The sequence below is a fragment of the Octopus sinensis genome, unplaced genomic scaffold, assembly GCF_006345805.1.
Source record: "Octopus sinensis unplaced genomic scaffold, ASM634580v1 Contig07385, whole genome shotgun sequence".
Classification (NCBI taxonomy): domain Eukaryota; kingdom Metazoa; phylum Mollusca; class Cephalopoda; order Octopoda; family Octopodidae; genus Octopus; species Octopus sinensis.
The window spans coordinates 1-5,329 of NW_021830090.1; the positions used below are offsets into that span (position 1 = coordinate 1).

The 5,329-nt window shown below is 38.9% G+C and overlaps 1 long non-coding RNA gene across 1 annotated transcript; it reads right to left on the reverse strand.

The window, feature by feature from the left end:
- Window positions 1-2,082: 2,082 nt before the first annotated feature.
- On the reverse strand, window positions 2,083-4,889 carry LOC118761086. The gene is made up of 2 exons (XR_004997147.1): window positions 4,750-4,889; window positions 2,083-4,165 (listed from the first exon to the last, which is right to left on the reverse strand). It is a non-coding gene; the product is annotated as an uncharacterized LOC118761086 (long non-coding RNA).
- Between the last annotated feature and the right edge of the window lie 440 nt (window positions 4,890-5,329).

The following is a 5,329-nucleotide window of genomic DNA, read 5'->3' on the forward strand; positions in this document are numbered from 1 at the left end:
TCCTATTTATCATAGTCCTCCAGGCAATAATGGAGGAATTCAAGGATGCCCCTGGGAGCTCCTCTATGCTGATGACCTTGCTCTAATTGCTGAGTCACTATCAGAACTGGAGAAGTTTCAGGTGTGGAAGCAAGGTTTAGAATCGAAGGGCCTTGGAGTCAATAAGTAGGAAGGTAGACAAATCACAAACGCCTTCAGGTAGATGGCCCTGCTCGATCTGTAGAAAAGGTGTAGGTAGAAACTCTATAAGATGCACCAAGTGTAAGCTATGGACACATAAGAGGTGCAGCAATGTCATAAGAAGACTAACTGGGAAGATGGTTTTTGTATGTGGCAGATGCTCGGGAGCATTAACCTCTGAAAATCAGCAGAAAACAACTTGCGTCACTTTCCAGGGAGAAAAACTAGAAGTAGTTGATAGCTTCCGTTATCTTGGTGACCAAGTCAGTAGTGGGGGTGGGTGTGCTGAAAGTGTAACGGCTAGAGTAAGAATAGACTGGGCAAAGTTTAGGGAGCTCTTACCACTGCTGGTGACTAAAGGCCTCTCGCTCAGAGTAAAAGGCAGACTGTATGATTCATGTGTACGAACAGCCATGCTACATGGCAGTGAAACATGGGCCGTGACTGCTGAGGACATGCGTAAGCTCGCGAGAAATGAAGCCAGTATGCTCCGATGGATGTGTAATGTCAGTGTGAATGCTCGACAGAGTGTTAGTACCCCGAGAGAAATGTTGGACCTAAGGAACATCAGTTGTGGTGTGCAAGAGAGACGATTGCGCTGGTATGGTCATGTGGCGAGAATGGATGAAGATAGGTGTGTGAAAAAGTGCCAATCCCTAACAGTTGAGGGAACCCGTGGAAGAGGTAGACCCAGGAAAACCTGGGACGAGGTGGTGAAGCACGACCTTCGAACTTTAGGCCTCACTGAGGAAATGACCAGCGACCGAGACCTTTGGAAATATGCTGTACGTGAGAAGACCAGGCAGGACAAGTGAGCCCAGCCCACTTATGAATGCCTTTCCTCCCTTGGACACAAAGACCTGTTGAGGCAAGCGAAGTCGATATAGAACCTCATCCGACGACAGGCACCCATGCCAACCCCCTTTGCTTGCGAAGACATGTTGGGGCAAGCGAAAGCGAGATCGAACTGAACCAGCCAGGATCCCTGGTCTGGGGGTACGTAAAAAGCACTATCCGACTCGTGGCCGATGCCAGCGCCGCCTCGGCTGGCTTCCGTGCCGGTGGCACATAAAATACACCAATCCGACCGTGGCCGTTGCCAGCCTCGCCTGGCACCTGTGCAGGTGGCACGTAAAAAGCACCCACTACACTCACGGAGTGGTTGGCGTTAGGAAGGGCATCCAGCTGTAGAAACATTGCCAGATAAGACTGGAGCCTGGTGTAGCCTTCTGACTCCCCAGATCCCGGTCGAACCGTCCAACCCATGCTAGCATGGAGAACGGGCGTTAAACGATGATGATGATGATATATATATATGATATATATATATATTATGTATATATATATATATATATTAATATATATATATATAATGTATATATATATATAATGTATATAATATATATATAATGTATATATATATATATATATATATATGATATATATTATATATATATATATATTATATATAATGTATATATAATATATATAATGTATATATATATATATAATGTATATATATATATATATATATATATATAATGTAGATATATATATATAATGTATATATATATAAATTGTAGATATATATATATTAATAACGTAGATATATATATATATAACGTAGATATATATATATAACGATATATATATAGATATATATATATAATGTGTATATATTATATATAATGTGTAATATATATATAATGTGTATATATATATAATATATATATATATATATATTATATATATATAATATATATGTAATGTGTGTATATATTATATATATATATATATATATTATATATATATATATAGAGAGAGAGAGAGAGAGAGAGAGAGAGAAAGAGAAATGTACCATGAAAAAACTATATACTCACATATTTGTGTGCGAGAGTGTACAATCGGCAGAAGTTATTAAAGCAAAGATCGTATATCTATATAAGATCATGTTTTGAGTTCTATTTTCCTGTTTGCATCACCAAACCTAAACGTGTGTGTGTATGCATACATACATATTTAGACACACATATACGTATATGTAATATGTGTGCATGCGTGATGAGTGTGTGTGCATGCGTGCGAGTATGTGTGTGCGCGCGCGCGAGTGATGAGTTGCCCAGGGATCCATTTTCTATCCGAAGCACATTCAAAAGTTTGATAAGTGCATGGAACGAAACACTTGGTCCTTCAGTGATTCAGCTAATAAAGTATTCTCTGTGTGTTTTTTAATATCAGACGCGGACACATACACACATACATAAGCACTTTTCAAACTTGTGTGTGTGTGTGTACATATACATATGTGTATACATGCGTGTTATATATCTATATTATGCATATATGTGTGCATGTGTCTGAGTGTGCACACACGTTTGCTTATCAATATGCACATATATATGCATGTGTGTATGTATATAAATGCATATATCTGTGCATATATGTGTATATAGAGAGATAAATAGATATACTTGAGTGCGTATATATGCATATATGCATGATATAGGTATATGCATATTTGTGTGAATGTATATATATGCACCAATTAGTCTGCCCAGCCTTTAAACACACACTCTATAAATGAATCTGATCATTTCCAGTTAACTTTTCAATGCCCTAAATAAGTGAGCATTAACTCAACTATTCTAAGTAAATATGTAAACATTTAACAGTTACATTATAGTTGTGATGTACCATGTTTTTGTCTGCAAAGAATTAATTTCAAACTATTGTTTCTTATGGCAAACTGCTCTCCACCATTCGGTTACATAGAAATTCTTGTAGTTACACACACACACGTTTCTCTCTTGCTCCACCTCTCTTATTACCTACTCTTTCTTTGTTTCTGCCTTTCTATCTTCCTGTTTCCTTCTTTCCCTAATCCTTCTCCTCTTAGTCCTACACACACACACACACTCTTCTTTATCCTCTGGCTTTCCTTCTGTCTACATTTCTCTCATTGTCTGTCTCTCTTCCTTGTTGTCCTTATCTTCATCTCTCTTCTACCCTGTCTTTTTCTCACTCTCTCCCTTTCCTCCCACCCTTATTTCTTTACAAATCCCCTTCCCTTTATTATTATATCTCCCTTTCTCTGTTTGCCCCCACCTCATTCTGTTAAATTTTTCATTCCTTAGTCTTTCTTTGACTGCCTTCAGTCTCTCTCACTCTCACCTCTTCCATTTCTTACCCCTTATCAGTTTCTTGTCCAGCCCACCTTTTTTTCTCTCTCAGTCTCTTTTTATGACATAGTATATCCTTCTGTCTGTCAATCCAGTAATCGTTTTTTCTTCGTCTATTTCCTACTTTCTATATCTTCTCTCTGGCCTATCCGTTACTCTTTCTATTCCATACCTTCCTCTCTATCTTGCTATAAATACTCCCTCACACCGTATTTCTTTACTTGTCTCATTCCTTACATCCTCACTTATCTATCTATCTACCACAATTACTATCTATTCTTTATTCCCCTTCAAAACTGCACACTATTATATCAGTTTCGAATTCCTCTAACCTACAACGCCCCCATTTTCGAGAGGATATAAGCAAAGTTGGCTTAATCATCAATATCCTCGTATATTACTGGTACTTTTTTCTCGCACATAACACACAACCAATATTTGCTTCTGATTCAGTTTGTTGCTGCTACTGTTGCTATTACTGTAATCCTGCTGTTGTAGTTAGTGCTGCTGTAACCGTGTTTCTGCTGCTGCAGATGGTGTAGTTGTTACTGCAGCAGTTGCTGTCATCGTGTTGCTACTGCTGCTTAAATTGTTACTGTACTGCTATTGCTGCAGTTGGTGCTGTTCTGTGTTGCTGCTGCAGCCTCTAGTTTTACTGTGTTCTTGCTTTTGATATCACGGCAGTTGCTGCAGTTTTCTTCTTTTTTACTGCTGCAGTTGGTGCTGTTACCGTGCTACTACTATCACTGCTGTAGTTGCTGCTATTGTTGGTACTGCTGCAAGTGCCTGAGGTGATGCGTTGTTATCTAGGTGAAGACGGAGACGAGAATTGAACGTCGTATTTGATTGCAAATATTTTAGATAGAATTAAATAATGTTTACACACGTATATACATAACTATTTGCATGAAGGTAGACGTATACAAACATACCAGCTTACACTAAGATATGCATACACACACACACAAATACACATACGCACGCTCCCACTCTCTCACACGCACACACTCATGCATACAAAACATTCGAGGGTATCCATATATTAAAGAATGGATATACGCAGCAGTGTTCCAGCATGGCCGCAGTCAAATGATTGAAACAAAAGAATACATTCATTGCGAAACCAAACCGAATATATTATATATTATACACGTACGCGTGTTTCTCTCTCCTCTCCCGACAGATAGACACATACATACATGTGTGTGTGTGTATAAATACACACAAACACACACATAAGTACATTGAGATTATGAAGAAAACATACAGCAACATACATACATAGAACTACACCACTAAACAGGCACATACACACAGCCACCAAGAGATAACATATAATTGCTAAGAGTCACAATCACATACAGAAACGTAATAATGTAGACATACGCACATGTAATTTCTGTGATGAGTTCAGCTGCTGCTGCTACCCCAACTGTTACTATACCTCCACCTGCTACTACTATAGCTCTTCCCACAAACGTTCTCACCCATATACCACACACCGACGGCTTAGGGGCTATGCTGCTTCCTCGAACCACCAGATGTAAGCATATGTATGATTGGTCATTAAATATTCTTCTTCTCTCTCCTCCTTCTCTCTGTTCACATGTTTCCCGTTTGCTGATTGGCTGTTAGTACTGTTGTTCAGCAATGTTGTTGTCACACTTCACTACTACAACTACTGCTACAACTGGAATAGTACTAGTAGTAGTACGGCTAGCTTTGTATAGTGTGAGTGTGTGTTACTACTAGAGTAGTAGTAGTTGTCTTCATTCTCATCATCACCATAAACATCATTTTCCAAGACACATTAGCATCACCACCGTGGCCATTACATATGACGTCACTCTAGTGGTGGGACAACACCTTCTACTGACACCGAAATATTTCTGTCAACACTAATAACCACTGCTGCTGCTGTTACTCCTACTAGGTTTCTTAACACAACTATTATTACTACCACACCCCTA